Raw genomic sequence first — 25,422 nt, forward strand, 5'->3', positions numbered from 1 at the left:
GTTTAAAACTTTAAACAAATGATTTTTAAAAAATAAACTTGGACTAATGTTTATCAAGAGTGGTTATTTTTAGGAAGATCATATAAAACTTGGAACTCTTGAACCTACCTAAACTTCCATTTTTACCTGTTATTAGATGGGAAGAATTTCAGCTTGTTTTCCATTATTACATTTTGCTATCCCTTTCCTGTCCACTCTTCTGTGACATCTGCTTTCTTTCTTTTACCTGTGCCTCATTTTATGTAGGTAGGTCATAATTCTGATGGGAATCTGATCATTTCCAAAACACAGTGGCCCAAGTATACTTGTGATAACAAACAACCTGCAAATCTCAGTGCCATAAACCCAGAAAGGTTTGTATCTCACCTGTGGATGCTGTCCACTCAGAAGGGGAGCTCTGCTTACCGTAACCACTCAGAGACCTCAGGGGACAAAGCAGCCATCATCTTATATGTTGCTGCCTGCAGTGCTAAAGGGAACAACAGCCTGGTGAATCATGCACTGGCTCTTAGAGCTTACACCTGGAGGTGATACATATTACTTTTGCTCACACATTTCTGGCCAAAGCAAATAATATGGCCCCACTAACTTCAAGCGGGGCAGGTAAATGCAATACTATAAAATGTCCAGGAGGAGAACTGAAAATAATTGGTAGATAGCACTAGTGATTTCCACATTAGGTAATTTTTTTTTTCATTATTGCCTTTCTAACGGCATTCAAACTGGAACCAGGTTAAAATTTTTTTTTTTTTATTTAGAAACATCGTGGGATTAAAAACATTTAGATCTCATTCACTTAAGAATCTTGTAATCTAAGAATCTTGTAATCTATAAAGATAAGACAGAATGAATGCCATTATATATTCCACAAGCTTTTTGAAATTAATATAAATTTTAGATGGCAAACAAAACAAAACAAAACAAAACACCATAGAATAAAAAGTGAAAAACTTGGTTCTTAAAAATGCAGGGAGTGGGACCTTTCTGTACAATGCCTAAGAATAGCTTAGTTGCAACACTGTCTGAAATAGTTGCTTTTCTAATAGATGAGGATATTTGAAATTTATTTTTGCCTTTGAATTTTCAGTCTCCTTATAATTGAATATTTTGATACCTTGATATACTCTTTGCCATTGAATTTTATCGAACTGTCAGAAAACCCAAAGTAGTATAATAGCACTAGATCAAGATTAAACTACATTTCTTTTCTTTTTCTCCAAGTCTATTCATTTTGAACCCAAACATGACAGTATATGAAATGAATCAGAAACTTGGTTAAATTTAAATCTTAGGAATCTTGAGATGTAAGTTCATATATACCAAGTGTCCTGTTCAAAGATTTTGTAGGGAGTTATTGCAAAGAATTTCCAGCAGAGCTGTCTTTCTGCCCTGCAAAAATATCAACTGAAAGTAATATGATAAAGATATGATATGCAATTATGAAAAAATAGTTGGAAGGTTTTTACATTATCAAAAATCTCATATTTGTTAAAGTATACTTTTTAGTTAATAATCTAGATAGTTTGTGAAAGAATAATGAAAATACTGTTTTATATACATCTTATTCATAAAAAGGAAAGGTAGAATTATTGAAATCTAAAGGAACTATATTTTGGATTTGAAGTGCCCTTTACATTTTTACTTATGATGTGAACTCAGAGTTTCATATTTAATTTCATTTGAATTATTTTTAATGTCTGATTGGTAAACTCCAAATTAACAAAGTGCATCCTGCTGTTACAGTGCTAACTTTCCCACATTAAAGGAGGCAATTCAACACTAGTATACACCAACATCATCTTAGCTTTAAAAAATGAGACATCTATTGTGTTCTTCACTTAATTTCAATTGTCCATGTCAATATATTCAGAATACTCTTCTTTAACAGCTAAATAGTATTACATAATATAAATGTGCCATAACTTAAATAAACAATTTTCCTATTGAAGGAGAGTTGTTTTTGTTTCCAGTTATTTCCCTTTTTCAAATAATGCTATTTTGATATGCACACCTTTCTACTTTGTGTGTGTGTATGTTGTGGAATTGCTGGCTTAAGACATGCTCATTTTCAATGTTCATATGCATTGCTAAATTGTGCAGTGTGTGCAGCCATTCTCTTCTAAGAGAAGATGCCCTATTCCTGACATCATCTACTGTGTATTCCAGCAATCTTTTTATTGTCACCAATCTTATTGGCAAAGATAAAGCATATTTTAAGTCATCCTTTAGGTTACTTGCATTTCACTTTGCTCATGAAGATGAGCATGTTTTCATACATTTATTAGTCATTTGTGCTTCCTCTATAAATTTCCTGTTCCTGACCTTTATCTATTTTTAATACACTCATTTTTTCCTCTTGACTTGCAGGAAGACTGTGTATATTAAGGATATTATCTTTGTCAGCTTGGGCTGCTCTAATGAAGTACCATAGACTGGATGACTTAAACAACAGAAATTTATTTCTCACAGTTCTGGAGGCTGAGAAGTCCAAGATTAAGGTGTCAGTCAGTTAGATAACTGGTCTAGGGCTCTCTTTCTAGCCATCTTCTTTCTGTATCCTCACATGCCAGAGACGGAGAGAGAGAGAGAACAAATTGTCTGGTCTCTTCTTATAAGGGCACTAATCCCATTATGAAGACCTTGCCCTCGTAACCTCATCAAAACCTAATTACCTCCCAAAGGCCCCATCTCCAAATACCATTACATTGGGGGATAGAGCTTAAACATAGGAATTTTGGGGGGTGGGCAGACACAATTCAGTCCATAGCAGGTATTAATACTTTTTGATATATGTTACAAATACCTTTGTACCAGGCTGCCATTTTCTTCTGCATTGAAGGTGTCTTTCACTATGCAAGAATTTTACATTTTTACTTAGGTAGAACTAACCTTTTATGGATTCCTTCTTTTGTTTCTTGTTTAGAAAGTCTTTCTGTCCTCAAAGGTTATAAATATATCCCCCTATGTCATTTTCTACAATTCAAATTTTGTTTTTTATCTTTAAATTGTGTAGTCTTCATGGAATTTATATTTTTATGTCATGTGAGATGGGTATCTAACTTTTCTTTTTAAATCCCAGATGTATAACCAATAGATCCAACATCATGCTAGCAATTTCAGAATTTTTTTTTTTAAGTTATATTCTTGAAGTCTTATCTTGGGTAGATTTCTATTAGGCTTTTAAAAATATTGCACTCAGCTCACCTGGTCTCTATTATTAACTCAGGATGGAAAACAGTTGTCTAGACCACACAAAAGTAATACTACCTTTAGTATTCAACAATACCACTAAGACCTATAATTAGTAGGACTCAGCCTTTCAATTGTTTTTCCAGAAAAGAATATAATTTTATGTAATATCATTTTTCCTGTTTGCCATATGTTTTCTGTGACCATCAACAGTTTCCAGCTTAAGGTTAAGCGGTTTAATGAGGAGGTGTATTATTTTGCTGGGGTCGTTATAACAAAGGACCACAGACTGCATGGCTTAAACAACAGAAATTTATTTCTTCACATTTCTGGAAGGCAGAAGTCTGAGATCAAGGTGTCAGTTGGGTTGATTTCTACTAAGGCCTGTCTCCCTGACTTGTAGATGGCTGTCTTTTCCCTTTATCTTCACATGGTCTTTTGTCTATGTCTAATATCCTCTTCTGATGAGGACACCTGTAATATTGGATTAAGGACCACCTTAGAGTTCTCATTTAACCTTAATGACACGCTTTAACCACCCTATCTCTAAATTCAGCCACATTCTGAGGGACTGGGGAATTAGGACTTCAACATACGCATTTTGGAGGGACACAATTCAGCCCATAACAAGAGTATAGTCTGAGACATTAAGATAAAGTTATGGTAGATGGACCATATAAGAGTTGAGTATGTTACCTTACGTTGATTATCCAGTGGTTCTCAAATGTTAGTATGCATCTCTTTTACATGGAGGTCTTGCCAAATCAGATTGCCAGGCCCCATCCCAGTGACTGATTCAGTAGGTCTTGAGATGAACCACTGAATTTACATTTTTTAACAAGATCCCAGGGGAAGGTCCCTAGGCAATGCTGGTCTAAGGAACACACTTTGAGAATCACTGGCCTAATCAACTAGGCTAACCAGCCACAGATGGCATGATATGAAACACACAAAGAACCATGAAGCTTTTTGACAGTGCAAAACTGTACCACTGTTTTAGTACTGGTATTTTAATTCTTTTCCTAAACACTTTTTTTGCTCCAACCCCAAAAAATTTGACCTGAAAAATGTAAGAACTATCCAGAAAGTGGCTAGAACATGGGATAATATAGATTGACAGTAAAAATTGTATACAAAAAGACAAAGCAGACCTACGTGAGGCCACGGTTTAGATGGCTATAAATTTCTTACTGGTGTCAAAGGAATTTTTGTGTTATGTTGTAGACTGGCAAAATTCCCATAGTCTGAAAATATTGCTTACCTTTTAATTCTAACCAAAAGCTTTTAACAAGGTTGTTTGGATAAATTTTATATTTCCCTCTCCACACTTTCAGTGTTTATAATCTTTTTTGATCCTTGTGTTTTCCATTCTTGCTTGAGTCCAGTTGATCTTACAATAATTCCCTGCTGCTCTGGTAAAGTAAATCTTCAGTCAGTTTTTTGGCTTCCCAGAGGGTGCTGAGACTTTTCAGTTTCCAAATAAAATATAACACTAATATTTTTGGGTCAAGTAAATTATAAGAGTGGTTTTTATTTATTTTATTTTTAGAATAACAGTAGACAATAAATGGACCAAAACTAAATAAAAACACTTGAACACAAAATCTCATTCTAAAGGCATTAAAATACAAGGTCTTTTATACAAGTCCAAATAAATGCTATTTCTAAGGTAAAGGGGAAAAAAGCTACAGAAGCAAAAGCCCAGGCTGTGCTTTTTCAAAACACAGTTCTACCTAGGACAGTTCCTCTCCCTCTTAAGAATAATATATCATTGGTTACTGGGAGACTTACAAAGAATATCAAACATAAACACAGATAAAAATGTTTTACTTAGCTACTTCTTTAAATAAATATATCATTCTGAAATCTCAGTGCCAAATGTACTAATTTATAAAACTTGGACTATTAAAAGAGTGAAAAACAGCAACTGGATATAGTTTCCTGAAGACTGTGACATTTGTCATCACTTTATGATTTTGGTTTTATAAGATTAGTGATTTCCTCACAGCAATGCTCAAAAGAAAATGCAAAACAGAGAGCTTAAAAATGTCCTGAGAATTAAAGAAGCTAAAGTTAGAAGCACTACATAGCTATTTGCTTTCCAAATTGTGGTTGGGCAGATATTAAAATTGTCATTTAGTGATGCTTTCAGTAATGCCTTAAGAAACAATGGCATTTCTCATGAGGTAGCATTTGCCAGATGATCTAGCTGAGGCTCTTGTGGATACTACCTTCTTTCTGGTTTGTGGTACACACCTCCCAGCCCTAATTAATTGCACTAATCAGAAACTTGTGGTGTTTGGGAAGAGTGTTCCAAGAAGACCTCCATGTGCCAGGGCCTTGAGGTGAAAAGCAGCTTGGATCTGTGTGGCGGTTGTAGTTTTGTGCTATAATAAAGATGTATCAACTGGCTTTGAGGGTAAGTTGTTGGCCCTCTACTGATTTAAGCCCAATATAGCTATGTCCAACTAAAATAGAAATACATTTTGGACTAGCTTGCCTTTACCTGTCAAGAGAACCTATCATTGGTTGTGATTCGGTTCAGAACTGATTCAGCAATTCAATCTGACCTAATGAAGCAGCATCAACCACTTAGCTTACAGGCTGGCATTGCAGTCATTCACCTGTACGTGTTTAGAAATTTCCCATAATTTTGATTTGTGGGGAGTAAGCATGAGGGGAAAAGAATGATTTTAATGTCTCTAGCTTCAGAAGAAAAACATCTGCAAGAATGGAAGATGATCCACCATCACATTACAACACTGCTCTTGGAAATAATTCAACTCCCATAAGCATTGCCAGTAATTCTTTATAAAATTATGACCACCCCCCTGAAATTCAGCATTTCACTTGTAATGCTGAGTAAATTTTGCAAGTAGGTAAGAGTGCCATTATTAAATTTGTAACTATTAATACCATCTGAGCCTGTGTGGTTCAACCTTCACTTGCCCAATGACACATTTCTTTATGGATATAAATCATTCTTTCTCTGATGATTAAGAGAGGGTAGATGGCTGCTGAGTCCCATCATGTAAGCTTTTAAATTTTGCTCTTCATTACAATTATAACTGCAAGTCAAGTATCACATTTTACCTGATCTATAGCTGCCTAGCTGTTGTTTTTTTAAACCACTTTGTTTCCCAAAGAGTCACCACTTTGACCATTTACACTGAGTGTGGAATTTTCTTTCTAAAAATAACTATGACTATTTTACCTACTTGCTTTTGAATTATTTCCATTCTTCTTTGCCTTCAAATTTGGTCCAAACTACTTAGCATGACAAACAAAGCTCTTCACTATCATGTCTATAGTGGATCTTTTCTGGAGAGTCTGAGCAATCCTATAAACCATCCTGTTTTCGCTGAGATTTCTGAGTCTCCTTTTATCATTTTCAGAGGTTTTTACCAATAACTATTCTTGTACTCTGAGACTAATTGAATCTGACCACAAGTAGACCTCTTTATCAAGTTCTGAAAATCGGATTCTCTTGCCTGAAATTTTATTCATAAGGTTATCAGTGATCTAATTTGATCTTTACTTGGTATTAATATTCCATTATATTATTATGTCATTTTAAATAGAAAAAATCTATAGCTTGGTGAAACCATTTGCTTAAGAGCACAGAGAGAGTATTAAAACACCAGTCTTAAAATTGAGGCTACATTGCTGCTGTGAAAAATAATTTTTAATGTGGTGGTATAATTAAAGAGTCACATGAATTACCTAATTTATAGGACTGGACATTGAAATCATTTTTAAGAATTCCATTAGTCTGATGTTATTTAAAAGTTATTAAAGGATTCTGCATAAAGAAGATGTGGCACATATATACAATGGAATATTACTCAGCCATAAAAAGAAACGAAATTGAGTTATTTGTAGTGATGTGGATGGACCTAGAGTCTGTCATACAGAGTGAAGTGAATCAGAAAGAAAAAAACAAATACCGTATGCCAACACATATATATGGAATCTAAAAAAAAAAAAGGTTCTGAAGAACCTAGGGGTAGGACAGGAATAAAGATGTAGAGAATGGACTTGAGGATACGGGGAGGGGGAAGGGTAAGCTGGGATGAAGTGAGAGAGTGGTATGGACATATATACACTATCAAATGTAAAATAGATAGCTAGTGGGAAGCAGCCACAGAGCACAGGGAGATTAGTTCGGTGCTTTGTGACCACCTAGAGGGGTGGGATAGGGAGGATGGGAGGGAGATGCAAGAGGGGGGAAATATGAGGATATAAGTATATGTATAGCTGATTCACTTTGTTATAAAGCAGAAGCTAACACACCATTGTAAAGCAATTATACTCCAATAAAGATGTTAAAAAAAAAGACTCCATTGTGAAATAAACCGTAGTGTCAACTACAACTGTGGTACAAAAATATGCATGTTACAAAAGTTAATGTACCAGAAAAAAGACTGAAATTTCCACTGAAATTGCTTTTGCTGCATCCCATAGGTTTTGGGTCATTGTGTTTTCATTGTCATTTGTTTCTAGGTATTTTTTGATTTCCTCTTTGATTTCTTCAGTGATCTCTTGGTTATTAAGGAGTGTATTGTTTAGCCTGCATGTGTTTGTATTTTTTACAGATATTTTCCTGTAATTAATATCTAGTCTCATAGCGTTGTGGTCAGAAAAGTTACTTGATATGATTTCAATTTTCTTAAATTTACCAAGGCTTGATTTGTGACCCAAGATATGATCTATCCTGGAGAATGTTCCATGAACACTTGAGAAGAAAGTGTACTCTGTTGTTTTTGGATGGAATGTCCAATAAGTATCAATTAGGTCAATCTTGTTTAATGTGTTATTTAAAGCTTGTGTTTCCTTATTTATTTTCAGTTTGGATGATCTGTTCATTGGTGAAAGTGGGGTGTTAAAGTCCTCTACTTTGACTGTGTTACCATTGATTTCTCCTTTTATGGCTGTTAGCATTTGCCTTATGTACTGAGGTGCTCCTATGTTTGGGTGCATAAATATTTGCAATTATTATATCTTCTTCTTGGATTGATCCCTTGATCATTATGTAGTGTCCTTCTTTATCTCTTGTAATAGTCTTTGTTTTAAAGTCTATTTTGTCTGATATGAGAATTGCTACTCTAGCTTTCTTTTGATTTCCATTTGCATGGAATATCTTTTCCTATCCCCTCACTTTCAGTCTGTATGTGTCCCTAGGTATGAAGTGGGTCTCTTGTAGACAGCATATATACAGGTCTTGCTTTTGTATTCATATAACCAGTCTACATCTTTTGGTTGGAACATTTAATCCATTTACATTTAAGGTAATTATCGATATGTATGTTCCTATTACCATTTTCTTAATTGTTTTGGGTATGTTATTGTAAGTATTTTCCTTCTCTTGTGTTTCCTGCCTAGAGAAATTCCTTTAGCATTTGTTGTAGAGCTGGTTTGGTGGTGCTGAATTCTCTTAGCTTTTGCTTGTCTGTAAAGGTTTTAATTTCTCCGTCAAATCTGAATGAGATCCTTGCTGGGTAGAGTAATCTTGGTTGTTTTTCCCTTTCCCTTTCATTTAAATATGGCTTGCCATTCCCTTCTGGCTTGCAGAGTTTCTGCTGAAAAATCAACTACTAACCTTATGGGGATTCCTTTGTATGTTATTTGTTGTTTTTCCCTTGCTGCTTTTAATATGTTTTCTTTGTATTTAATTTTTGATAGTTTGATTAATATGTGTCTTGGCATGTTTCTCCTTGGATTTATCCTGTATGGGACTCTCTGCTCTTCCTGGACTTGATTAACTATTTCCTTTCCCATATTAGGGAAGTTTTCCACTATAATCTCTTCAAATTTTTTCTCAGTCCCTTTCTCTTCTTCTGGGACCCCTGAAATTCGAATGTCAGTACATTTAATGTTGTCTCAGAGTTCTCTGAGACTGTCCTCAATTCTTTTCATTCTTTGTTCTTTATTCTGCTCTGCAGTAGTTGTTTCCACTATTTTATCTTCCAGGTCACTTATCCATTCTTCTGCCTCAGTTATTCTGCTATTGATTCCTTCTGGATAATTTTTAATTTCATTTATTGTGTTGTTCATCATTGTTTGTTTACTCTTTAGTTCTTTTAGGTCCTTGTTAAACGTTTCTTGTATTTTCTCCATTCCATTTCCAAGATTTTGGATCATCTTTACTCTCATTATTCTGAATTCTTTTTCAGGTAGACTGCCTATTTCCTCTTCATTTGTTAGGGCTGGTGGGTTTTTACCTTGCTCCTTCATCTGCTGTTTCTCTGTCTTCTCATTTTGCTTAACTTACTGTGTTTGGGGTCTCCTTTTTGCAGGCTGAAGGTTTGTAGTTCCTGTTGTTTTTGGTGTCTGCCACCAGTGGCTAAGGTTTGTTCAATGGGTTGTGTAGGCTTCCTGGTGGAGGGGACTGGTTCCTGTGCTTTGGTGGTTGAGGCTGGATCTTGTCTTTCTGGTGGACAGGACCGCATCCGGTGGTGTGTTTTGGGGTGTCTGTGACCTTATTATGATTTTAGGTGGCCTCTCTGCTAATGCATGGGGTTGTGTTCCTGTCTTGCTAGTTGTTTGGCACAGGGTGTCCAGCACTCTAGCTTGCTGGTTGGTGAGTGGAGCTGGGTCTAATCATTGAGATGGAGTCTCTGGGAGCGCTTTCATTGTTTGATATTATGTGGAGCTGGGAGGTCTCTGGTGGACCAAAGTCCTGAACTCAGCTCTCCCACTTCAGAGGCACAGGCCTGACACCCAGCCAGAGCACCAAAGCCGTGTCAACTACATGCCAGGTATATGGGGATTTCTTGCCTTTTGGGAAGCCTGAGGTCTTCTGCCAGCATTCAGTCAGTGTTCTGTAAGATTTGTTCCACGTGTAGATGTATTTTTGATATATTTGTGGGGAGGAAGGTGATCTCCACGTCTTACTCTTCTGCCATCTTGAAGGTCTCTTCACAATGGAGTCTTAAGTTGTGTCTTTTTTGACACAGAGATACTTTATTCAAACATGCATTCATTTGATTTTTATCTTGATTTCCCCACTTTTGATAGGAAAATGGCTTTGTCGATGCTGCTGGGTTTCCACAGCCACAACCTCTCCATCCTTTGATTTTGGAAGAGACTGTGGTGGATACTTCCTTGATCCTACTTCAAGCCCCAGCAGTATCGCTGTTTTTTTCTGCCTCAGGGCTTTCCCCAAAGTTAAGGGAGCTGATTCTGCCCAGAGTTGGGTGGGGCAGGGGGTGGGGTGGTGGAATGAAGTGTCCCTAGTTGCAGCCCTAAACTAATGTAGAGAGGGGGGAGCAGTGGATGAATACACCAGCTCTCATTATTTGAAGGAAAAATTCTGAGGTGGCATCTTCACAGTTCTCAGAGGTCCTTGGGGAGGATTGTGCCTCCATTGTTTATTGCAGTAACCAGTTCAGCAAAGGATATTGCCTTGTTTTTCTCTCCTTCGCTTTCTCAGTCTTCCTAACTCCCTCATTCTTGCTTCCTTCATTCCTTCCCAAATAAACTCTCTGCGTTCAACTCCTTGTCACAGGCTGTGCCTTCTGAGAAACCCAACCAAGACTCATATTTACAAAAAAAGTTCTACTTTTCTAACTCTGTTACTAGAAAAACTATATCAACAACAGCATAAGAACACTGATGTTTATCCCTTCCTACTCAGCCCTAGTTTTTGAATAAAACAAGGAGTAGTGCAGATGAAAGTAGTGCAGATGAAAGTAGGAAAGTAAAGATTATTTCCTATGCAAAGGGGACAGTGCAACTTAGTTCCAGCCTATTGGTAATTTCTGGGAATGGTCTAGATCTCTTAATTTTTCAAAAGGACATGGAATATTGCTAATTGAAGTTTTCAAAATAAAGTATTCAAAATAATTGTATTTAGTATGGATTGCTTTTAGTCTGGATTCAGTCTTTGGATTACCAGTTAATAAAATAAAATTACAATGTCAGTAAATGGCTTTCCTGTAAGATAGCCAGACCAGTTGGTGTCAAGTAACTAGGAATAAACATAATAAAAATGTTCAGAATCTAAATGAAAAATACAAAGTCTTATTGAGAGACACCAAAGAATATTTGAAAATTGTTAAGATGTAAATCTTCCCTAAATTAACCATTAAAACTAGCGCAATACTAATGAAAATTACATCAATTTTTTTCAATCTGAAAAATTAATATAAAGGTCATTTAAAAATAAACAAAATTAACCTGATTGTTTCAAAAAATAGAAAAGATACTTGCTAAAGCAGAGAGTATTAAATTTATTATAAGTTAGAGTAATTAAAACCTTGTGGAACCACAATAAGATATCATTTCACACCCACTAAAATGGCTATAATAATAATAAGCCAGGATTAACAAGTGTTGGTGGGGATGTAGAGAAGTTTGTGGTGGGAATGTAAAATGGGGAAACTGCTATGGAAAACAGTTTGGAGTTTTCTGAAAAGATTAAACATAGAATTAGCATATGACCCAGCAACTCCACTTCTAAGAATATACCCAGAAGAATTGAAACAGGTATTCAAACAAAAACTTGTACACAAATGTATCACCAAAAATTGGAAACAATGCCCATCAGACATCAGTTGGGACCAATATTTACAGAATTTTGAAGAGAAAAGTTTTGATCAAAGAAAATTATATCCAGTCAAGGTGTTGGTCACGTGAGTTGCTAATGAAAAAATAAACTCAGATACACAATAGTACAGAGAATTTACCCTAAAAGGATACTTTTTGAGAAATACTTCAAGTCATATGTAAGTCAACACAAAAATAAATAAAGGTCTATAACCCCAAAATTAGTAATCTGTGGTGTTAGAGGAATGGGATGAGTGTGAAAAACATTTCAATATAAAATAAATTATAAGCAATTATTTTAAAATATTGCTTTAAAATATGTAAATATCAAAAGGAATTCTTAAATGAAAACACATGTAATATTAAAAATGATAATTTGATATGACTAATATATATTGAACTCCTAGATTATATTTACAAATATAGATTGAGGAGAAAAAAATAAGTAAATTCCCATTTTACTTGGAGTGTGGTAAGGCAAATTCATTATTGATTTTGGTAATCAGAAAATTATAGTATTTCTATTTTTTAATCTTAATGTGATTAGCAGCATATTTTAAAGCAGGATATATCATTGTTAAATCACTGGAGTAGATAAAAGCTAAGAATGTTTAGCCTATGCAATAAAATGCAAAAGAAATAAGTATTTTTTTAAAGAGGAAGTATGAAATAAGAGAACTGTTATATCAGTTATGAAAATGGATACAAATAGCTTAATTTCCCCTATTACATAGCAACATTTCATATTGATTTAAAAAGGATATTTCAATAACAGGCTGCTTGTAAAAGCATATCTAAAGTAGTGACACAGGTGATTAAAAAACAAAGGATGATGAAAAGTAATAAGGCAAGTAGAAACAAAAAGCAAAGGAAGAAATATTAAATTTCAAAGAAAAGACAATTCAAGACAAATCATTAAGCAAGATAATTTTATATCAATAAGCATGGTTCACAATGACCATATAATAGTCATGACCCATTTTAGCAGAATATGTAACCTTGCAATATTTCATATAAAAAGGTGTTAGAAATATACAGATAACTTGATAGAAACAATAATTTTAGAATACTATAAAGCACTCAACTAACTAAAGAAATTATACCCAAAGGCCAGATATTTCGATAACAAAGTCAATCATTTTAAAATTTGTATACATTTTAAAATTAAATTATTATGCACAATCACCTAAATTACTATTGGATGTAAAATACAATTCAGACTCAACTTCATACTATTTAGAGAAAGTAAAAATAAAGTTTTCATATTAAAACATGAAATACATCATCTAAAGATCTGCTCAAGAGCAAATTCAAAACTTTAAATATTTTGAAATTTAAAAATAATGAATTAAACTTTTATCAAATGCATTTGAAAATGAACAACAAAAATATATTGAAAGCACTATGAACTAAAGGGAAATGTGTAGGAAAGGTAAAACTAATCTCATTCCTAAAACTCAGAGGATGAGCACAACACCAAAAATGATAGAAAGTACAGAGCAAATAAGAAATTAATAACTCAGAAAGTAAATAGAACAAGGAAACTGATAAAAATCTAAAAATTGGTTGCTTGTCTGAGGGAAGGAAACCCAACAATCTAATATTCTTGAAAAGCCTAGCAAACAAAATTGAAATAAAGATGGAACTACTAAAATCAATAGTGAGAAACTAGATATAGGGACACATATTTAAATTATTTTTAAAAATTAAGAAACGCTGCACACAAATCCATGCTTATAATATTAAAAACCTGGATAAAGTTGATTATTTCTATTCATCCCAATTTCTCCTGCCTCAACATACATTGTAAAAAATGAATAGTATTTTACAGTGTACAGTACAGGTTTGTTACCTATAGGTATTATGTTGGATAGCAGATCTCTACAACTTATTCATCTTGGACAACAGAAACTTTGCATATGTCCAAACTCATGAAGGGTTTGCATGAGTTTACATGAAATGTATACAGTATTTTTGCGTATAAATTATACCTCAATAAAGCTAAAAATAAAAAGAACAGTATTCAACTAATTTCTTATAATGGCACAGGCTAAATTAATTTCAGAATACTCTATTACTGTTTTACTTTTGTTAAAACATTGTTTAATTGTTTTGTCTCCAGTCCTTTTCTCTAATAATAATTTTATATATTACATCTCTTCTTATCTACTTATCAGATAATTTATCTATCTTTAATCTCTTCTTTCATAGAATGTTATACATATAAGCCCTTCAATATTTGCAAAACTCTTTTAAGCTTCCTGGAAGCAGTTTGCTAGCTCCTAAGGTGAAGATAAATTGGAGTCTTATTGCAAACACCAAAATATACACTTATTCCGGTAGGTATAAGTGTAAATTTGTGTGGTCTTACATCTTCCCCCAAATGCACTGTGCTTCAGTGGTCTCAGCTGGATATCTGGGTTAAAATAAAGAACAAGAAGCCCCATCCTTCATTTGATCTCAGCTTTCCTAAGGTCATAAATAATGAAAGACAAATTGTGCCTTCCTAGTACTTCCAAAGAGTCATCAGGCATGAAGGCATGGCAGTGGAACAGAGCATTAGAATATAATCAGGCTATTTGTATATTAACAGAAGCAACACCTGTTGATCCTGATCTCTGAACTTTGTGTTCTTCAAAATAGGTGCTTAAATTTCCTGTGCTAATAACTCTGTAAATTGTAACATTATCTTCATGGGAAATACTGATCTTTCTTTCCCTCTTAACAAATATTTGTTAAACACCTTTCAATATGTCCTAATTTTAAAAGCCATATATTAAAACTAATCACTAAGCTCGTGGCAACTGAATGGTCAATGTTCCTTTCATAAGAATAGAAAACATAATGAGAATTTGAAGTCTATATTGGCTATTATTAATTTAATAACACCTGGTAGTTTTAAGCATAAAATAATTTGTCCTTGGTTTCTTTATTTTTTAAATAATTTATTATAGTTGATTTACAATGTTATGTTAGTTTCTGGTGTACAGCAAAGTGATTGTTATACATATATATGATAGTTTGCATATGCTAATCCCAAACTCCCAATCCATCCCTCCCCCACCTCTCCTTCCCCTTGGTAACCATAAGTCTGTTCTCTATGTGAGTCTGTTTCTGTTTCATAGATAAGTTCATTTGTGTCGTATTTTAGATTCCACATATAAGTGATATCATATGGTATTTTTCTTTGACTTGCTTCACTTAATATGATAATCTCTAGGTACATCCATGTTGCTGCAAATGGCATTATTCCATTCTTTTTTACAGCTGAGTAGTATTCATATATATATATATATATATATATATACATATATTCATGTATATATATGTATATATATACACCACATCTTCTTTATCCATTCTTCTGTCGATGGACGTTTAGTCTGGTTCCCTGTCTTGGCTATTGTAAATAGTGTTACCATGTATAAGGGTGCATGTATCAATATCTTTTTGAATTATAGTTTTGTCCAGATATATGCCCAGGAGTGGTTTCTTATAAAACATGAAGCTCATTGATTAACATAATATGAATACATCTTTCTTTGATTTCTTGGCTCAGACACATCATTTAACTCTTTTGAACCAAATTTTCTCATATGTAAAGTGGAAATATCATTTATATCCTGGGATTATTTAATGTTTTAATAGATAATAATGAATGATATGTAATATATGAACATCATTAACATGTCCATCATGTCTGTTGGTGATATCAGATTTTTTGCAGTTGTCTGGCAGTTAGTCTAGGAGAGGATCAGAATGAACAATAATGAAAGCTTAGTCCAGGCATAGGGAACAGTATATTCAAAGATATATCCATGTGTAAAATCATGGTGTGTTAGAAATACTGTGTCACTGGTGCTTAGGGTGAGATAGTCAAAGATGAGTCTGGAGAGTATGGTAAAGCCTGGGCCTTACTGAATTTTATGTCATCCTAAAAGCCATGAAGAGTCACCAAACTGTTTTACATGGCAAATCACATAAGATTTGTATTTTAGAAAGAGTCATCTCACAGTAGTGAGTAGAATGTGTCGGAGGGACTGTTGCCCTTTTCTAGTCGAGGGCAGTGTTATGAGCCCTTGATGAGCCCATTGACGATTCTAAGAGGGACAGTGACAGTGAAGAAAGAGAGAGAAGGACAGAACAGAGGGCTAGTACATACGAGGTAGATCACCAGGATTCGGTGACAATGGTATTTAGAGGGCAAAAGGAAGAATAAAGTTTAATTTCAATGACACCAATTTAGATAAACTAGGAGGAGGCTCATGTTATTCTCCAAATTAGAGAACAGAGGAAGATCAGGTTTAAGAAGGAAATGGTGAGTTTAAAGTGCCTTATCTTCACCACAGATAAAGTTCATATTTCCAGTTGTCAGCTACATACAAGAGTCTTGGGTTTAGTTGGGTGTATGACAGCCTTCAACATGTATGTCATAATTGAAGCCATGGGAATGGATGAGATTTCTTAAAGTGAGATGCCAAAGGCTGTGTTCTGGGGGTCATTGTTATTAATAGTTAGGCAGAAGATAAAATAGAAACTAAAGTGATTCATTTAAATGAAATAATGGAGGAAAATAATTTATTAGACGTAGTACACTGACATTAGGGATCAGATGAAATGTTGGGTCTTATTGCTTCATAAGAATGTTTCATTCCAGCAGTGCCAGAAATTATATTCTGCCTCATAGAGAAAACCTAATTAACTGTGGTTAACTAAAAACAGCAAGATTTTTTTCCCCCTAAGGTAATGAGAAGGTAGGAGGAAGGTATTCTAGCTGGTATAGCAGCTCCAACATGTTAAAATTCTAGATTTCTACCCTGCCACTGTTAGATGTGTGTTTTCTTGTTTCGGCTACATAAGTGCAAGATGGTTCTTCTGCTTCTGGCCATTTACTTGTTTCCTAAGGGAAACTGCTCTCCCCAAGGCATGGCTGAGGAAAGCAAGGGTGTCCATGTTCCATGCCTTGTAAACTTATCGGCCATGTATGATTGTACCAAGATGAACAGTTTTAAGATGGCCTGGAAAGTGTTGATGGTAGTTAGCAGGTCCCACTAGATTCACTAATTATCAGGAATTTGAATAGGGAAATATAGAGAAAATTACGTAATTGGTAGCTCGAGGGGAAATGGACATAGTAACTGAGCCATGTTGGTAGCAGAAAAACTAGAGTGATGCAGGGACTCTCATAGTGGGAAGGGTTAAAAGTTGACCAGATTTTTACAGTTGCCCTGGTGCCTGAAAGATGTTTTGGTGCCATGAGGACCAAGAGCACTGTGGTATCTCTTCTTCCTGTACGGGCTGGGTGCTTGGCTTTTCTTGAATTTCCTTGACAACTAATCATGTGCCTAGGATTCTTACTTTCTTCATTCCCTGTGCATCCTATCAATTAGATCCTCATTAATTAAAATAACTTGACTTTGTATTTTGCAAAGAGAATCACAAACAAACATATGCACACATACTTTATTCACTATTCTTTGAACATTCTTGCTAGATTCTAACCAATGATTTTAAGGAAATAACCAATAAAGTGAAATCAAACACTCATGAAATCATGAGATCAATATCTCTAAATTTAAGACAAGTAATGAAGTGGAAACCATTCTGAAAGTTAGTGAATTCTCGCCAAGGTTAATTACTTTATATAGAATGGGAAAAATATAATACTCATATTTTGAAAAATAATAGTAAGAACTATGGAGTATACAAAAGTTGATTTCTGGATACTTTGAAATTTTAACTGAAGCCATGTCAAATAAAATCAAATACACTTAATATTATCTTAGCAAAGATATTAAGAAGCTGGAGAGTATAGCTGCCTATAAAATGAAATTATAAAGATTTTGAGCTTTCATAAATTATCTATTGTGTGGGAAAAAGAATAAACACAATATTTACTCAGTACTTAATATATGACCTATACACAACACTGAATTTTCCAGAATAAATTATGTCAGACTATGCTTCATCAATCATAGGACTGTAAGGTGAGTCAGAAATAATCTTAGTGACTAGGATTTGAGAAACTTAAAGAGATTGAAAGCAAAAGATTCTCAGATTCAATGTTATCACTGCACATGTCTTTCAAGTGCCAAAGATTTGAGAGGGCACTAGGAAACAGATTTATGAGCTATATATCAGAACCACTGGCTAGTATGTGGTCTGAAGTCACTGCAATCCAAAGATTCTGACAATGTTGTTCCTCTTCTTTTTCTTTCCATCAGTATGTGTGAGCTAATCCCACCATATCCCAGCTTGCAAATTTTCCATCTAACTGGATTCAACCCTACTCTTCTGGGACTATCTTGATGCATTTAAAAAATAATTTTGTTGAGTGAGGGAAAGATTCATGATTTAAATAGTCATAATTATTATCTGTAATTTATATATTTTTGTGCGAATGTATTTTCAAGATCTGTGTCCTGCACTACGTGGAAAGCTCTGTGAGAGCAGGGACCATATTTATTCTGTACATTTCTCTCTCTTCAGTGCTTAGCTTAGTAATCAGGCACATTAGAGATGGTCCATAAAGATTTGGTACATTAATAATAATGGAAAATAGTTTTAAAATTTATCTGCCCAATTCTCCAACTCTGCCATTTTTATCAGCTGTTTATTCTTTATTTCTTGACCCTTAGGCATGGTTTAGATTTATTGGAATCTGATGCAAGATAGTAGGGATGATACGAATAATACAAATGAAGAGGTACTTTAAAATTTGGCTTTCTAGAACACTGAAAATTTAAGCTTAATTAGTATAATTTTCACAACATTCAAGTTTTTTGGAAGTTTTTCAGGAGATTTAATAAGTAGAATTTTTATTATTTGCTGCAGTAGAAATGTGAGATAGGATTATTATTTGAAAAAAAAATATTTGTTGACTGGAACTAAATGGAACTAAAGATTCCAGTGCAAGTCCTATTAGTTGCAAAGAGTAATTTTCAATACACCATGGTGTTTTCTACAATATACTATTTACCACTGAATTGAAAATCAGACTTCAACTAATAAGAAAAACTTTTATTTATATACATATATTTTCTATTATCAGTCTTTTTAAATTTTTGAATAGTTGTAGGGAGCTATGTTTGCTGATCTGGTGGAATCTGAAATGCTTGTATTTAATTTCAAGAAATAAATGAATTCACAACTATTTTATACAAAGAAAAGAGAAATTTACATATAATTCATTCAACATCTGTTATTTTGTAGATGGTTTCCAAGATAAGAAAGTATACTTATTGCTTGTGGTAATGTCATTATTAATACACTTTTATTATTTTTACTGAATAGTGTTTTTATATTTCACTGAACAAACTGTAAAGCTGAAGATTTTATTCACAACACATTTAAGATCTAAAAACTAGTTCCCAGCAGTCCTAAATGCTTGTAAACAAATCAATATATTTGTCTGTAATTTGTTTCTTCCTCTTCTCTCTCTGCCTCTCTGTCTGCTTCTCTCTCCCTCCCTCCCTCTCTCTCCTAGCCTTCTCATTATGCTACATTCTGACTAAAATTAAAACGTGGATTTTTAGAAGCAGTTTTCTTTACATCAGAAGTGAAGTCATTCGGTGAGAATGATATTTAAGTAGTGTCCAGTTCCACTTTAGGTAAATCATCATCTATTTTGCCAAACTGGTTTGGCTGTTGGGATTTGAGTTGACCTATCAGGTTAGTGGACAAAACAAACTTTTAAGTCAGGCAAATGTTGGATATCTGCCTTATTAAAAAATTGTCAAAGTTTTGATCTTTGAGCTGGCTTAGGAAGTGTTTTTAAAGTGATAACATTTGGTTTACATAACTTTTGTTTAAATAATCTTTTTTATATAAATACTAGCACCGGTTCAGGTAATACAAAAATGGACAAAAACCAGTTCCTGATTCTTGACAAGAAATGTTTCCTGGTCCCCAACAGCGTTCTACAATATGTAAGGCAGAAGTTAAACTACACTCTCTGTCTTCAGTAATGGCTGTTTGGGGGCATGTTAGGCTGTGGGACAGAGGGATGAATCATTGAACATTATCTAAATACAACCTGGGATACACATTCTACTGGAGTTTCCAAAAATCAGCTCACAGAGAGAAGAGAGGCGAAGATAAAGGGATGAACAAATGGTGAAGTGACAGGAACACCTAATGAGTTCCTCAACACTCGTATGTCTAACAGGCAACTGAAAAATGCTACATAATTGTTTAACATCTAATTTTGTACACTCAAAGTGGAACTTTTGGCTCCATGTGCCAAATCCGATCTTTCCTCAGTTTCCAGTTTCCCTTTGGCTCAGAAAATGACACCTTCGTATAGTCAATTGCTTAAGCCAAAAATTTAGAAATTGTTCTTTGTTTCTCTCTTTCTGCCATTCCCATATACAGTCCATTAGCAAGGTCTCCTGGCTTTATCTCCAAAATATTCTTCCTACCTCTTAATTTATTTTTATCCTGATCACCACCACCCTAGGCCAATCCATCATAACTCATTTGGATAGTCACCCACTTTTGCCACCTTCCCCTGCCATCCCTCTTCTTTTCAGCATACATAGTGATGCTTTCAATCTATCAACTAGATCATATCTTTCTTCCATTGAAAACCTTCAATGGCTCCCTATTACACTTGGGATGAAACACAAACTCCCTGACATGGCCGATCAGTCCACACTTGCTCTAGTATTGCCAACCTTACCCACCTCATCTCACACCTCTGCTGCTGTTGCTCCCTATACATTACTTTGACCTTCTTTCTTTTCCTCATCATGCTTGTTACTGCCTCAGATCTTCCTTTGGTTGCTATTTTCTGTTCTTGAAATTTTTTTTTTTTTGGTCACTTTTGTGGCTGGTTCCTCACAATTCAGGTCTTAACTCAAATGGTATTTCTTCAAAGAGGTCTTCCCTGACCATCCTATCTAAAGTATCTCCCTGTAACTCTCTACTACATAAGTTTGCTTTTATTAGCTTATCAGAACTTTTGCTATGTGACATTAACTTGCTAATTTATTTGTTCAATTATTTATTTTCCATTTTTCTCCCACTGAACATAAAGCTCCTTGAAGGTAGGAACTTGTCATATTCAAGGTCCCCATCCCAGCTTCTAGAAAGTGCAGAACACCTTGCAGGCACTCCATATATACTTGACAAATGAATGAATGAATGCATGAGCAGAAAAAATTATAGAGGGAAGTAATGATCACTAGGTACCATCATAACTTAGTCAAAACCAGGTCTTGGTAGAATAATCGAATTCTCTTTGTGAAGTAGGTTTGATCAACCTAAAGACTTGGTAATGCTGTAGACATAAAATATATGGATTTCAGAAAAAAAGGAAAAATATTATAAAATATATGTAGACAAGATAGAGAAATGTAAATTAACTTTATAATTATTTGGGTTCAAATTGCTCTCTTCTTGAATACATTATTTCACCGAATTGACTTAAATGAATATTATTGAGTTATTACTATATGCTAGGCACCTTATGAGGTAGGAGACATTCATTTACATTTGTGTGTAACACAAAACTTGTGGAATCTAATTTGAAAACCAAATTAGATTAAAAATAACATGATAGGTTGACATAATGGTCTAAATTTAACAGAAAATTAATAAGGATTAACATAAGGATTAACAGAGTCCTGAAACGTGTTTGTACAAAAGATTTAAACATGACAACACCCAGAAAAAAAAATCTGTGGGTGCTACCCAACTGTCAGTTTAAGAAGTTAGAGATAGGATGTAGCTGATAAAAATACCACAGTTGCCTTAATAGAAAGCTTATACTCTGCCCAAAACAGAGAAATTCAGTCCTGAGAGTCAGAGCGAGAACAAAGGCTAGAAATGACAAGGGATAGATTTAAATATTATATTAGGATACACTTTCTAGTAATCAGATTAAGAGTTTGAAGAAACATCTTCCACTACTTGTTGGATGACCATTTTTGGAGTAATTGTGGAGAGGCTTCATGCTATATTTTATTCTGTAGATTTACAGATTTTCAGTAAAGAGTGTGCCTTGTTGAACCCTTCAAAGATAAATAGGTAAAATGCATCAGAACACTAAGAGAATCTAGAAAATATGTAGTGTCATAAGTAAAGGAGTGTAACAAGGGAACTCCCTTGTGGCAGGAGAATATTACTCCAAACGAAGACTGTAACTAGAATTCATTAGATTTTTCTTATCTTATACCCAATACGTTTGAAGTATGAGTTAATTGTACCATATTCATTAATTTGATGTCATTATGTTTGTTTTTGTTTCCTTTACTCTCTTTTAAAAGCAACTTATAGAAGTATAACACATACAGAAAAGTATACAAATCACAAGTGTATAGTTCAATAAGTTATCATAAATTGAACATACCTATGTAACCAGCACCCAGACCAAGAATCAGAATATTACTAACACCAAGAACACTCCCCTTGTTCCTGCTTTTAGTCACTGCTCCTGCAAGGGCAGCCACTATTCTGATTTTTAACACCAGAGGTAGGTTTTGACTATACTTGAACATTGATAAATCATACATTATGTATTCTTTTCCCATCCTTTTCCCATTTTTCACTTAACATTGTTTGTGGGGTTCATCCAGGTATGAAGATATGATTCTTTTGCTCTCATTGCTGTACAGTATTTCATTTTGTGAATATACTATAACATATTTATTTGTTCTATTGCTAATGGGCATTTGAGGAGTTTTCAGCCTGGGACTATTACAAACAGTGCTGCTATGAACATTCTTGTGCATGTTCTGTGATGAATATGGATAGGAGAATTCATAGGTGGTAGAATTGCTGAGTCATAAGGTACCCTTATACTCAGCTTTCATTGATATTGCCCACTAGTTTTTAAAATGGTTTTACCAGTTTATACTTCCACAACCAGAAATGCCATTGTGCCACTTTCTAGCCAACACTTCGTTGATCTTTATCATTTCGGTCAGTCTGATAGCTGAATAGTGATATCTCATTGTGGTTTTAATTTTTACTTTCTTGATGATTGATGAAGTTGAACACTTTGCATATGTCTATTCACCATTTATGAAGCACTCATTTTTCTATTGGTTTGTCTCTCCTGATTTGTACCTGTTCTTGAAATATTCTGGATATGAATTCTCTGTTGCATATACTAATTGGAAATCTCCTCTCCAAATTTGTGAGATGTATTTTCATTCCTAGTGGTGTGTCTTTTGATAAGAAATCCTTAATTTTAATATTTTTCACTCTATCAGATTTTATAGTTACTGCTTTTTGCACCATATTTAAGAATGCTTTGCCTACTCCAAAGTCTGGAAATGTTCCATATAGTTTTCTTCTAAAAATGTGATTGTTTTACCTTTACATTCAGATTTGTAATCCATTTAGAATTAATTTTTGAGTAGGGTCAAAATTAATTTTTTTCTGTTTGGTCTTCTAATGGACTCAGAACCATTTATTGAATGAACTATACTTTCTTCACTGTACTGCAGTGTGTGTTTATTATTAATCAGGCGACTGTGTATGTGTGAGTCTGTCTCTATAGACTCTATTCTGTTCAACTGGTCAGTTTCTCTTTCATCAATCACACACTATCTTAATGATGGTTTTACAATAGTTTTATAATAGTGAGTCCTCCAGTTTGGGTGGTGTTCTTCTTCTGTTCCCTTTATCAATTTATTGCCTCCTGGCTCCAAATTCACTCTTAATTGCCCAGTCTCTGATGAAAATTGTCCTTTTAAATGTTTTCCCTTTGTCATTTGGTATGAAGTTGAGCATTGTTAGTAGAGGGCACTGGAGAGACATTGCAAGAGAAGGGTTTTGCTTCCCGGTTCTGCAAATTCTGAAGCGTGCATGGCTTCTCCAGGGTCCAGCTCCTGCAGCATGCACAGCTGGCTATTCCAGTACCAGGCTCCTGCAGTGCATGGCAGCCAGAAGCACCCAGCGCCTGCGGCGTTCCCCAATACCCCACCTCGGGTAGTTTTGTAGCAGCATGACTCCAGTGAGACACCGCTGTCTGAGCAACTTTCCCCAGCACACCAGAGAGTGAATTTCCAGCAATTCCCACCAATGCACGCAACAGGCATTTCCTTGCCATTTAGAAAGCCACTGCCATACTTAAGATATGGGGTTCTTTGCCCTACTGGGACTTCTGGCTGTGTGTTCTAATTCATCCTAAGGGTATGGCTGTTCCTTATATCTGCTATTTATACAGTTTTTAGTATTTACTTCTAGACAATCTCTCATTGTTACAGCCCTCTGTTACTATAAATAGTTCTTTGTATTAAACTTTCCCAGATTAAATTACAGTGTGGTTTCTTTCTCCTGATTTTATCTAGGTTGACATAATATCTTTAAAATAAAGTCTTCCACTCTGAACATGGTGCGTTTTTCCATTTAGTTAGTTCTATTCTTGTACAACATTTGATAGATTTATCACTTTTTTTTAACATGCATTGATGTTATTGTAAATGGTATCTTTTATATTTAGTATTAATTTTGTTATTGTTATATAGGAATCTAACTGATTTTTCACAATTTGCCTTTTATTCACTGAACTTGCTAAATTCACCTTTTATTTCTAACAGTGTGCCTGCATAGTCTTCTGTATTTTTCCACATACACATTTAACACTTATGCAAATCACTGAATTTACTTTTTCCTTCTAATTCTTATGCTTTTTATTTCTGTATCTTGACTTATTGCATGTTTACACTTAACACCTTCAATACGAGGTTAAACATAACTGGTAATAGCAGATACTCTTTTTCTTGGAAAAAAAATTTCAGTATTACACCATTAAGGATGATGCATACTGTAGTTATTTATCATTAGATACTCTTTATTAGATTAGGAAGGTTCCTTCTATTCCTAGTTTGTTAAGGATTTTATTATTATTTTAAAATCATGAGTGGGTGTCAAATTTTATTAAGTATTTTCTCTTTGTGTATATCTTATATTATTTTAAAACTTTTTTTTATTAATACATAAAATTAGTTGCTTTTCTAATGTAAAAACACTCTGTATTACTGCAATGAACCGAAGTTGTTGGGATGTACTATCCTTTTTGTTCATTGATAGATTAAATTTCCTAAATACTGTTTAAGATTTTTGTATCTATGTTGATAGTGGTTTATAGTTTTCCTTTCTTGTCTTATAATGTCCGTGTCAAGTTTTGTACATAGGTTGTTCTGATCTCAAGTTTTGTATCTACGTTAACTGATCTCAAGATTTAGGAAGTGTTCTTGAAAGTTTTGTATAATGTTTGTATTATTTATTCTTCTTATATTTAAAAGATTTCACTAGCAGAACTACCTGGGTTTGGGGTTTTCTTTGTGAGATTTTTCTTTTAATTTTTATTTTGCAATAGTTTAGACTTACAGAAAAGTTGCAGACATAGTACAGAGAGTTCCTATACAGTTCCTACACACTCTCAACTCAGTTTCCCTTAATATGAACATTTCCCATAATCATAATACAATTATCAAAACTAGGAAATTAACATTGGTATTATACTATTCACTAAATTACAGACATCATTCAAATTTTGTCAGTTTTTCTACTAATGTCTTTGTCCCAGGAACAATCTAAGATCCCACATTGTATTTAGTTGTCTTCTTAGTCTCCTTCAGTCTGTGACAGTTCCTAATTCTTTCCTTATCTTTTATGACCTCGACACTTTTGAAGATTTCTGTTCAGCTTTTTTTTGTAAAATGGCCTTCGATA

This window comes from Mesoplodon mirus (assembly GCF_964341445.2).
Source record: "Mesoplodon mirus genome assembly, chromosome: 3".
Lineage (NCBI taxonomy): Eukaryota > Metazoa > Chordata > Mammalia > Artiodactyla > Ziphiidae > Mesoplodon > Mesoplodon mirus.